Genomic DNA, 13012 nt, shown 5'->3' with positions numbered 1-13012 from the left:
CAGAGTTGCCCCTTCGCGGCTCACTTTGAAGCAGGTGAGAGAGAGAGAGGTGCTAGGAGCGAAAGCTCTGGAGAAGCTCTGCTTAGGCAGTTGGGCTGGAGGGGGCCTGGAGAGGGCATTTAGGCCCCCCCCCCCACTCAGGCAGGATCATCCCTAGCCAAACCATCCCATACACCCCTTGCTTAACTTTACTCCTGTGGGTTTGGCCCCGTGGGGCAGGTGACTGGCCCTGGGCTGGTCTGTGGACACAATCGTGCATCAGGATGTGGCCCTGCAGCCTGGTGCTGTCTCTGCCTGCCTCTTCCCCAGCTGTCATCGGCTCTGTGCCTGCCCGGCCCAACCTACCAAGGTTATGCTCCAAGGACTCTTGCACCACTGCTGCCCAATGTAAATCAGGGCCCAAGCCCCCATATGGGGCCTGTCCACCCTCCGTGCACCAGGATTGCGCTCAGTATCCCCTGAGTGCCCAGCTTAGTGACAGGGCCACAGACCGTGGAGCTCCCCTCAGATCTGGGGGGAGACTTGCGGGCCAGATGACATGGTGGCAGTGTACCTGGCCTGCAGACTGGGGTTGAGCACGCCTGGTCTTACCTCGCAGCAAAACTACACAATCAACCCTGACACAACACCATAACCTGCCACAGGGAAAGCAGGGGGACCGCAGCAGCCAACATCCTGCTGCTGCAAAGATAGTTAAAACATGCTCAAGAGATCCCAGGAAGAGGGCCACACCCTGCATTACAGAGGAAGGCAAAAATCCCCACGGTCCATACCAGTCTGGACATCAATAAAATTCCTTCCTGACACCAAATATGGCCCCCATTCTTCACCCCAAATTGGTATGACCCTGAGCAGAGTGGCATGACCCTCTAGCCAAGAACCAGGTTGAAATCCCAAAACGAGCACTGACACCCCCCAGTCAAAATCTCCCAGCCATGGTTGCAGCCCACACCCAGTGCCTCTGGGGAAGGCTTAAAAAAGTCCCTGACATATATAGCAGCAGGAGGGGAAAAATTCCCCTGCATGCCCAGAAGCAGAATAAATACCTATTGTAGAACACAGGCGTAGCTACGTATAAATCATCCCTGACCAATGCTTGTTCCACCTCTCCTTGAACACGCAAAAATGATAGAGATGCCACAGTTTCTCTGGGTACTATGCCACAATTTCTCTGGGCACTTCATTCGACTGCTTCACTATTCTAACAGTGAAGAAGTTTTTCCAGACATCCAATCTAAATCTACTCTGCTGCAACTTCAAGTCGTGCAGGTCGTGTCCTACTCTTGGCGGCATGAATGACTTGTGCCTTCTGAGGCTGGCGTGGCGTGGTGACCGCCCGCAGACAGCAGTGTCAGTGGGGAGGGCGTGGCGACAGCAAGTGAGGACAACCTGTAGGTGCCCGTGGTGACATTGGCAGCAAGGGAGGGCTGAGCGGGGACCGCTTGCAGGCAGCCGCAGTGACGTTGGTGGCAAGACTGGACTGAGTGGGGACCGCCCACAGGCAGCCACAGTTGGGGAGTGGTGAGTGGCGATTGCCTGCAGACGCTGGTGGCAGCATCAGCAGCAGCCAATCTTGGGGGCTGGGGGCACGTGTCCCCCAGTGCTCCTACTATGTGTCACCTATGCTTTGCAGCAAGAGAGAAAAGGTGATTTCACTTTTTTTTATGGCACCCCTTCAAGTATTTGAAGACTGCTATACTGTTCCCTCTTAGGGTGTGTTCAGATGAGCACAGTCATGCAATATGTGGTGCCACAAACACATTTGCACCACCACATATTGCACAGTCTGGTGTTCTCCACACTGCAAGGGCATGCTGCCTGTGCATGTGCTGCTCCATTTTTTTTCCCATGAGGTTTTTTTTTACCCCTTTTGTGGCGCCACATATTGCACAACCGCGCTCATGTGGTCGTACCCAGAGAGTTGTAGTGGATGGGTCGGTATCGACCTGGAAGGGTGTGGGCAGTGGGGTCCCGCAGGGCTCGGTCCTTGGACCGATACTCTTCACTGTCTTCATCAGCGACTTGGACAAGGGAGTGAAGTGTACTCTGTCCAAGTTTGCGGATGACACAAAACTGTGGGGAGAAGTCGACACACCGGAGGGCAAGGAACAACTACAAGCAGACCCATCAAGAGCTCTCACTGTCTTCTTTATTATCTCATCCTTCAGCTTGTCCCTTTCCTTATCCAAATAATCTTTTTTGTGTCTAATTCCAGCTCAATTTTTTGTGAAGACTGAGGCAAAGTAGCTGTTGGGTAGCTCCGCCTTCTTTGCATCTTCTGTTAAGAGTTCCTTGGCTATTTAACAGTGGATCCACCGCTTCCTTGGTCTTTTCTGGCCATGATACTTATGGAGACTCTTCTTGTCATCTTTAATTTCCCTGGTCAGGTGCAGCTGATTTTTTTTTTTAACTTTGCATTCCTAATTTTGTCCCTGCAGGTTCTTGCTATTTCTTAGAATGCTTCCTCAATCCCCTGCCTAATTTTCCATTGCCTGTATGCTTTCCTTTTGCATTTGAAACATCCTAGAACCTCCTTGTGCAGCCACATTGATCTCTTAAGATTTTTCTTGTGCTTCCACTGTGTCAAAACAGTTTCTTGTTGGGCTTCCAATACTGTGCCCTTTAGAAGCTTCCAGCCCTCTTGGGCACCTTTATTCTTCAGTCTGTCTTCCTGTGGCACCAAGCCTATTAATCAGTTGAAATCCACCGTCTTGAATCAGTTGATATCCACTTTTTGAAATCTAGCACCCTGGTTCTGGTGCCCATCTCAGGTTCTGGAATTCTATCATATCATGATTGCTTCCTTCTCATTACTTCACATCCTCCACCAAGTCTTCCCTATTGATCAGGAAAAAATCCAGTATAGATGATCCTCTAGTTGTAACCTCAATCTTCTGGAACAGAAAATGTCAGTGTTTTTGACATACAAAGCAAGACTACCACCTTTCTCCCAAACCTCTTTCCAAAACAGAATGTAGCCCTCAATGCTGACATTCCAGTCATAAGACCTGTCCTGCCAGATCTCTGTGGTACCAATCAGATCAAAGTTCCTGTCACAGACTGTATTCCAGTTCATTTTGTTTATCCCCATACTTCTCACACACATACGCGCGCACACGTCTTCCTGAGGACACGCCCTACCCCCCCCCCCCCCCCCCCCCCCACGTCTTTTGTTGGAAAGACCTGAGACCCCAAACTGCTTGGTGTTGGGTGTGTCACCACATTTTTCTTCCAGATAGACCGATCCCAGAAACAGTCCAGGCTGAATCACGGGATTTAGCATGTAAGAAAAAACAGGTTGTAAGGAACAGTCTCCAGTAAGTGAGTTGAGATGTCTAGGCTGGTGATAATGCCAATTAATGACCCCAGGTAAGAACAATGGTCACAGGTCATGAATCAGTGTCCCTGCTCCCTACTTGATGACCAAGAGATAGTTATCCTAGAGAAATGGGAGGAAATACAGAAATTTGAATCTGAACTGTATAAAACTCTTCCACACAAAGGCATAGGTGCGAGAGTCTGGAATTTGCCTCATCTGTGAGGACATATTCTGAGCACCCTGAGACCTCACCACCTGGTAGCAAGTATGTCTATGTATTCTCTGCTGTGTCTAGCTGCTATTGGCAATTTTATCTGATTGCTAATCTCCCAGTAAACTGGCATACAGTTCAAAGGAACTTGCTTTGACTTGTTTTATACTTCTCCGGATAAAATAAAAGCCCCCAGAGTCATCCTAGGTATAACACTTTCCCCTCTGGAGCATTTGCTCTGTTGCTGGAGGGTTTTGTTGACCATCCCCCATTTAACCTAATTTAAAGCCCTCCTTACAAGATTGGCCAGACAGCACCTCATGGTGCCCTTTTCAGTTCTAGTAACGTGGATCCCATCTTTTGACAGCAGCCTTCCTCCCTGGAACATCCACTAATTAGCAAAGAATCCACAGTCTTCACACTGACACCACAATCTCAGTCACACACTTATTTCCAGGATACAGTGGTCCCTGCATGGGCCCTTGCCTTCCATGGGGAGAATTGCTGAGAACACCACTTGTGCTCCTAGTTCTTTTTAATCCTTCTGCCAAGAGCATTGTAGTCACCTCTGGTCTGCTCAGTATCATCCCTGGCAGTATCATTGGTGCCTACATGGACAAGCAGGGAAGAGTAATGACCTGAAGACTGGATGAGCTTTGGCAATCTTTCTGGGACATCCCAAATTCAGAATCTGGGCACACCTCCCAGGACCCCAAATCCAGGGTACAAATAGGTGTCTCTTTTTCCAACCTATCATCATCACTACTTTCTTGCTGGTACAGTGGTCCTAGAGCCCCTATCAATGGAGCCTTGCACTTCCAGCTCTCTAGACTGGAGAGTCCCTTTGCATCATGCCTGCTAATATAATTTCTTCTGCTTTTTGCTCAACTCTTCCACGACTGAGTGCTTGAAAGCGGTTGCTGACTTCAGTCTGCTCCTCTTAAATTCTGGGGACCCTTCTTCTTCAAGCAGTCACGTGCTGCCACCTCTCTTTTCCCTTTGGCTTCTCCAGTGCCAGTCTCTTATAACTCCCGGCCGAGTAATCTGCCTCTTTTTTGATATAAGGTGCACTGGATACCCATGTTTCCAACCATTTAGTGTTTTCTTCCAGGGCAGACAACCACTTACCCCTGGTGAAAGTGAAATGTTTTTGACCCCTTGGGTGGAACACAAACATGGCACATCCCATGCAGATCATAACTGCTGACCCAGCCTCTGTTTGTGCCCCCTTTGCTCCCTGGAGGACACCTAGGTTATAAACAAAACAGAAAAACAAAGAAAAAACACAAAACCCACACGCCAAACAACCATACCTGTGCTCTCATGCACATTCACATACACACACAGTCTCATACTCCCTGACTCATTCCTATGGCAAACTCCCTCTCTATTCACTATGAACTGTTACAGGCAGCCTAGCCTAGCTCCAACCCTCAGCTACCTAACCCAGCCCAACACAAACCTAACCCAGCCCAACACAAAGCCCTATCAATCAGTCACTCTAAAGGAGCCTGTAACAGGGGGCCTTCTCGGGGCCGGTCCACCATTGGCCCGCCCACCTGTTTCTGGGTTAACCGCCCACCTCACTCACCTGCCACACCTTGCCATTTCATAATTGGTTCTAATTAGGTGGGAGGCTGCCCATTCCTCCTCTGATGCCAGGGGGTTGCTATCGGTGGTTCCGATCCTCCCCTACATTGCAACCCAAGTCTCGCAGATGGCAGCCAGGTGACACAAATACTCCTGGCCTGCAGCCGGACCAAGCTTAGCTCTCAGTGTCAGGCCTCATACACACACACATTTATGCCACCATAAATGTCCTCTCACTAGGGCCTCTCGAGCTCCACCCCCTCTCACAGGGTCTCTTTCACGCATCGACAACTTATATCGCCTTGCTCCCTCTTGGAGCAGGCCCTTTCGGCCATAGGCTTTATCCAGTGCACACCTTGGGGGGCAGATGTACCGTCTTTTGAGCCTCTCCTACCACCCTCACTGGGGTAGTGGCCAGCCAATTACCCAACTGGGGCCAAGTTTGCCCTGGCTCCTTCTGGGGCAACTCTACACAAAATCACACACACACCAGGCTCCCAGCCCTCTGGTTTCCCCCTCACTGGGGCTCCACATCTCTACCCCCTCACTGGGGCTACGGAGCTTCTCTCCCTGGTGGGGGCTCAGGTAGCCATGCCTGACCCCAAGATCTTGAAGCACTCCTGGGTGCCATGGAACCCTGGTTGAGAATCACTGGCCTAAAAGAAGTGATTCCTCAATACAAAAATGCATTGTTGTCCCTGTCTATAGGAAGGGTAGAAGTTTGATTGGGGGAATCTCCCTACTAATGATTGCTGGCAAGATTCTTGAGAGAATTAGACTCAAATGCTTCACTTGATACATAGCTGTGAAATTTTTGCCTGACACCTTATTGCCTTCAGGAAAGAAAGAGGAATAATAGATAGGATCCTTGCTTCACTGCAAATACCAACATATTGCCCTCCATGTTGTCTTTGTTCATCTTGCAAAAGAATGTCACCTCTCACCTGAAAAGGCTTATGGAAGTTGCTTAAGGTTGGCTGTCCTGATAAACTCCGTAGTGGCTGGATAAATTTATGATGAAACAGGCTGTATCCAACTTCTCATCTTTGTGTCCCAGATCTCTGTCATTGGTACGGTGGGTTCAGGGGCCCATTGGAGGTAGGCATAGGGCAGTTGGAAAAAATCCCTGCAGCAGAGAAGAGGAGGTAAAGGGCAGCTTTGAACTTGCACCTCCTAAGCCAACTAGCAGGCCCAGCATCAGGAGGCAAGCCAACTGGGTTACGTTCTCTCTTAGATTCCTTGAGTAGGATGGCCTTTGGGGCCACAGTAGCCCAATACGGGGGAGGTGGGGAATGGCCACTCCTGACAAGGGCCTCTGCCCAGCCAGCAGAGGCTTCAGACAGTCTTTAAACCATGCCCTTTGGTTTCCCAGGTGAACGACCAGATCAGGAGCCACCAAACGGGTTGGTAGGGGGACAGAGGGATAGAGACGGGTGCCATCTTCTTATTTGATATACTTGTGGAGTCTTGCTGCCTGAAATGTAAACAGACAAAAAAAATACAGATCTTGGCCAGATCCAGCCACCCTTCCTCAGGGGCACTCCTAGGGCTCAGGTAGAAGCACAGGCAGGAATCAGGGGTTTGGTGCCAGAGGTTGGCCTGTCATGCCAAAGCCAGCATCTTTGCACCCCAGAGGCCTGCCACTGGTGTAGAAGGCTTGGGGGTGCAAAGCCCCATCAGAGTGATGCATGGGGTGGGGGAAAAACCCCTCTGTTTGCTGATGGCTGTTCCTTGGTTACCCATTCCTAGAATGCAAGTCATTAGGGACCATTTTTTAGCTTCATGGAAAAGTTTTCAACTGACTTATTATTGCCTAAAAGTCAAAGGTTATATACCCACCTGTTCCTAGGTTAGCCCTATGTACAACCATTCACCGCGCTGACAGGGCATTTGCTTCAAGCTGTAGATGAGTTTATTCACTTAACTGAGCAAAGTTCACATCACTAATGAAGTTTCCAGCAAAATCACCAAAGGCAGGGAAGACACCAGAAAATTGTGTGATTATCTTTGGGGTAGGAGTGGCATAACTTTTCAGGAAACACTGAAAGTCTACACAGTAGTAGTTCTAACTTCATTACTCTATTCTTGTGAATCATAGACAACCTATAGCTATGACATTTAGAAGCTGAATCATTTCCATTTAATGTGTCTGAAAAAAGTAAGGCAAATAGGATGAAAAGGTAGAATTCTGAAGTTCTCTGGCAAGCAAATATTTCACATGTAGCTGCTGTGATTATGAAGGCATAATTAAGATGATCTGGGCTAATAATTGGCTCCTTAAGAAAATCTCTTATAGACATCTGCCTCTGGTACGTATTCACAGACTAGGAACTGGAAAAGATGAAGGATTATTTAAAAAGACCCTAAATCAATGGAATATTGATATGTGTCATGCTGAGGGTTCAGTTAACTGAGTCAGGAGCCACTTTAACAAAGAGGTTTCTTTATTCTTGCCAACAGCACCCAGGCAGCCGTGACACTTCTTTTGCAGCTCTCTCTCCAACTCTGCCTATCTCTTAAAGATATACAACCCTTATATCTCCCCTTTTCAAACAAAAAGGCACAACTCATTTCAAGCAATAGCAATATATAGCAAATCTGTGAGGCATCACCTTAGTCTCTGCATTAGCCTGTGCTGTAGTGTCTGCAGTGTCTTGCTTACTTTCTCCATGCTCTAATCTTCATGTTGTTCTCTGGTTCGGACACTGTTCCTTCTCCTGTTCTTCCTTGATGTGCTGCAGGTGTTTCCTATTCCTTTTTATTCCTGTGGACATTCCCTTCACTTGTCTCTACTTCACTCAATTATGTTACTTCTCTGACACTAAACTAGCACTTTTGTCCATTAAGTTTTCACCCTGCTGTGCAAGCCCTTTCCAGAGCTCTCTGAACCCACTAATCACATTCTTCCAGTGTACATCCCTATATTAAAATATCATTTATGTACACTTTGGCACCTTCAGAGCCATCAAATTTTTGTTGTATACACTTATGAAACACTTCTGGTGCTAAAATCACCCAAAAGGCAATCTGAAAAAGCAGAATCTTCCATATGGAGTGTTGAACCTGCATACATGTCTGCTATTTTCTCTAATAGAACCTGCCAGAACCCAGCTGATGCATCTAATGTGGAGAAATATGTTGCTTGTGCCATCTCTTCCAAGATTTCTTCCCTTGTGGGAATGGGAAAACATTCCCTTTTTACATATTTATTAAGTTCTTTTGGGTCTATGCTAAGGCAAAGGGTTTCTTCCTTTTTTTAGTACTATCGCCCACTCTGAATAAGCCCACTCTGGTTCTTCTACTTTCTTAGGCAGAGACTGTGAATTCTCCAAAGTTACAGGATTGATTCAGTAGTCTAAGATCCTTTTCAAGTTCCCTAAAGGATTCTTCCTCTTTTTTGTGACCTGGCGTGAAATTGTTATTTCTTGAAAGTCTCATTATTTTTTGGAGTACAGTACAGGCAGTCCTCGACTTACAACGTTTCAAGTTACAACGTTTTGCACTTCCAATGTTTATAAATTGACACCCTGTTTCAACTTTATGACGTCAGTTTCGACTTTACAATGCTTGATCCAATGCAACGCCATGCCAGTGAACAAGTTCGCTGCGTCACTCATCTCCCTGGAGATCATTTGTCCAGACTTCCTTGGACATTTTCTTAAAGAAAGCAAACAAGACTCCAGAAAAACCTGCAGCCAAGACTCCTGAGCAGACTGCAGCCAAGAACCCTTCAAAAAGTCCAACCAAGGGCTTTTCAAAAAGTCCAGCAAAGTCACCTCAAAAAAGTCCTTCCAAATCAATACGATTGCTATTTACAATATAAATAAATGAATGTAGCTATATTATTCATCTGTAATTGGTCGAGTACAAAATTCTGGGGTATTTTTGGTGAAAACAGGGTTTCAGGAACAATCCCCCATTTATAACATTGTTTTTTATGAGAAAATTGCTTCTGAGTTGCAACGTTTTGACCTAAGACGCAGTTTTCAGGAGCCAGTTGTGTTGTAAGTCTGAGGACTGCCTGTACTTCTTAAAATTTTTGAGCACTGTCTCATAATCAGCCCACAATTGGCTCAGTTGCAGACTGTTTTATATATCCAGTGTCCCACCACCCACTATATTCAGAAAAATAGCTACCTTTTGGTCACTTGACTTCTCAGTTCCTCCACTTGCCCTCATGTACAGGTGCAGTTTTTGATCAAACCTCTGTCAGTTCTGTGCTGCATGTCTGGAGAGTTTCGGTTCTTCTGGAGACTGTAGTTGCTTCATTTTGGGCCGCCCCCACCGCCCCAAAGCTCACTCCAGTGCAATCATCTGTTTTCAACTACTTTTGGTACCACATGGGTTCAGTTCATTGAGTCACTAGCCACTTTAACAAAGAGGTTTCCTTATTCCTGCCAACACCCAGATAGCCATGACACTCCTTTCTCAGCTCTTTTTCCAACTCCATCATCTTGTTAAAGAAACAATCCTCACAATATTCAAAGCTGAGAATTAGAAACCTTTGAATTCATTTCATGGTGCAAAATGATACGTGGTGGCACAACTAGCTCTGAGCCAGTGCCTAAGGAGTGTAAGCATAAGCTGCTACAAAATCCTGATAGTAGGATAAGCTTTCCCAGTCCACTGTACCTATCATTCGCTTTCCATTCAGTAACTGTACATTCCATACAAAAACTTGGCTTATCAGGCAGTAGAGAACACATTGCTGAAAGCCTTCATCATGAGATGAAGAATGATTTTCTTTGACTCTGAAGTATGATAATAATTGGCTACTAATCCATTTCTGTAAATTATTTCATATAGCAACCAATATTTAAAAATAACTTTAATCTGGTTTAAGGTACAATATCTTAAGGTTTGAATCAGAAGGTCTATATCTTAGATAAAGGTCTCATTAGAGAAACTGGAAAATACTCTGCAGTTTTCATCCTTATTAAGGCAAGCACTGATATGCTTGCTCTCCTGAATCAAGAACTGAATGCTGGATATTATATGCAATCTTCTGGTTTCCATGAAGTATCAGTATATAAATACAAGAATATAACTACTCACATATGGCCTCAAAATGTGGCAAGGACATTTGAAACTGAACTGGACTACTCTGCCCCTTAGGTTAGGTAAAGGAGTAGTTGTTGTAATCTATCTTGTCAGAGAAGTTACATACCCTAATTTGGTTCAAAAAAATATTCCATATTAAAAAAAAAAATCATAGTAAACTGCTGACTAGCAATGGATATTGAAGTTGTATTTGTTACTATGGATATGCTACTTGGCAATGGGTAGAAGTTGTATATCTATGCTGCTACTTAGGACCACCCTCACATTCATACTTGCCAACCATCTACCCAGAAAGCAAACAAGCTCATACCCTGGCAGCAGCCCAGTCTGACTCCAGACATTTTGCTTGCAAAACGTTGTGCAGACCTTAAACATGCTGATAGACCAGGCTACCTATAAAAGGCAGTTGTGGTGGTGGCTTTCCTTTAGCCAGTGGTGGTGGGGATGCTCACCTTTTATACAATAGCATAGCTCCCATGATTATTTTTGTATTTTACATGCAACAGTCAAAGGACACAATGCAAACACAGCATTGTGACCAGAGGATTTGTCCCTCCTAGTTCAATTCTCTAGCCACTGAGCTAAGCCATGATCCCTCTTGTGAAAAGGATGGAAGTGCTCCCACCTAGAAGAGTCTATATTTTTGTGGTTATGGCATCCTCTTTGGAGGTAGAAATGTGGGATTGAAGCCATTCTGGCAAAAGAGGCAACTGGACCTGGATCTCCCACTTCCTGCATGGGTGTTCCAATCACTACAGAATTAAATAAAAGATGGGTGGTGATTGTACCTCTGAGTGAATCCTGCTCATCCCGTGAACAGAAGTGTAAGTATCTATCCTTAGGAAAAGGTTTCAGACCATGGGTCCAAAATGGATAGAGGCATCTAAACCCCAGAAATAGGTGTGGTTTCAGATGCAACCTCATTCTTAATGTTTCTTACCTAATTCCAGACAGCTTCCCACTGAATGTGATGGCTATTATGAATCCCATTGAGGTACTTGTCTTTCACCAGGTACAATGTAGGAAGCTGGTGGCTAACTTCAGGCTCTGAATTCCATTCCCAGGGCCAGGTAAGTTGAAGTTAGTCCTTAAACCTTAGAGATGGTTGACTACCAGATGCAGCCATGACATGGGGCAGAAGCTTTACCCCTTTACTTTAGGAATTAACTTGATGTGGCCTTTGAGTTTTGAGCTGTGTCCTTTTTCTGCCCTGTGAATAATGGGGACTTCAGGTTCCAAGACAGTTGATCCAAACACTTTTTTGCAACCAGTGAATCTATTAAGAGAGAAATAAAAATTTACTGGGATTTCTCATGGTTGCTATGCCTTCTGAATACTGTGGTGACATTTCTGCTGGTTTTAGAGCTTGCATTTTATGTTGCTGGATTAGTGATGTCCTGTGTACTTGCTGGTTCTTGGCTATGCTTGAACACTACCTTAGCATTTCTTTGTAATGGCACTAAGACTGTGATCCAAGATAATAAATAGTATAGGGCATGATTCTGTGGTTCTCATGATGATATATTGTAACCATGAATATTTAAAAATATTTTAATGCAGAAGAGTGTTTATAACATGTTGAATTTTTAATAAACCCTTACCTTCTGTTTTCATAAAAAAAAAAATCTTTGTTTCTGTATTGATTATGGCCTAGGTAATTAGCATAAGGTTGGGAAATGATTAAAAGAAGGCTTGTGGAATCCACATTGTTCTGTTTAATTGCTCCTCAACCAATGATTCGCTGTTGTTTTTGGCAGTTGAACAGACTTTGCCTGGCACCGTGCAATTCCCCTATTTATGTCCATGAGATTTGTCAGTTGTTGACTGGCAAAGGCACGCAGCTTTTTTTGTATATAGTAGATGCTAAACCTGCAGAAACAATAAGTGTTGTTATGTGCCTTAGAAAATACTAGGTAAGGTACCTATGGCACCCATTCCCACAGCATTTGAGCACTTTACAGTATTACCTTAGTGATACCTTCACAACGGCCCTGCCAAGTAGGAGTAGTGCTGTTATCCCTGTTTTACAAATGGGAATTGTACCATACACAGATTAAGGACCAGACCCACTCTGGCAAACTACAGTCCAACACGGGGTTTAAATAGAATATATCTGTGCCTGAGTTGTAAAAAGTTACCCAGAATAGCCCCACTCCTTTGATCACAGAGTCACTTAAGTGCCAGCATTTGAACAGCAATTTTCCCCACAGGCCTGAATTTAGGCTTCTGCACTTGTCATAGAAATATCCCATTTTGAGCAGCTAGGTACCTAACTCCCACCTAAGCTCTACTGTGATTCAGAATGGAGGTGAGAGATGTCCAAATTCCCAAAAGTGGCCTGAACCGTTAGGTGCCCTTGGAGCATGCCTTACATGCCATAGGTTCTAGTTCAGTACAGAGCACCCCCAGTCACTCATCCAAGAACAGAGCTAGAAGCAGTGGAGGTGTGGCAGATCACAGTTAATATGTTGTTTCTGACTCCTCTCATGGAAACCAGCTGAAGATGTCTGCTGCAGATTTAACTGATTCTTCTGTTTGTGTCTAACAAACCTACTGCTCACAGTCTTGGAAAATTAGAAGTGACTGTAAAGAAATGGGGAACATTACATCTTGTGTATGATGCACTACTTAAAATATTAGCTGGGCTTAGTACATCTATTGTCATGAGAAAAAGATTGAGATTCATACGTTATTCAGGCAACCTACTGGGATTTGTTAGAGAAGTTAGCATGCATTTTTTAAGTTGTGAACTGCAACTCCTAGAATCTCCTTAAAAAAGTATGGAGATAAGATGATCTGGTGAAAGCCAATTATTTTATAAATGTAAACTA

At 45.2% G+C, this 13012-nt stretch overlaps 1 protein-coding gene across 1 annotated transcript in view; it reads left to right on the top strand.

The window, feature by feature from the left end:
* VEPH1 (ventricular zone expressed PH domain containing 1) overlaps positions 1-13012 on the top strand; it is a 216077-nt gene continuing 203065 nt past the window's right edge. The window contains exon 1 of the mRNA XM_025214947.1: positions 1-34. The gene's annotated coding sequence lies outside the window, so the exon portion shown is untranslated. The remainder of the gene's footprint in view (positions 35-13012) is intronic.

This window comes from Alligator sinensis, unplaced genomic scaffold, assembly GCF_000455745.1.
Source record: "Alligator sinensis unplaced genomic scaffold, ASM45574v1 scaffold60_1, whole genome shotgun sequence".
NCBI classification, from domain to species: Eukaryota; Metazoa; Chordata; order Crocodylia; family Alligatoridae; genus Alligator; species Alligator sinensis.
The sequence above is the reverse complement of the archived record's forward strand: the minus strand, read 5'-3'. Positions and strand labels throughout refer to the sequence as shown.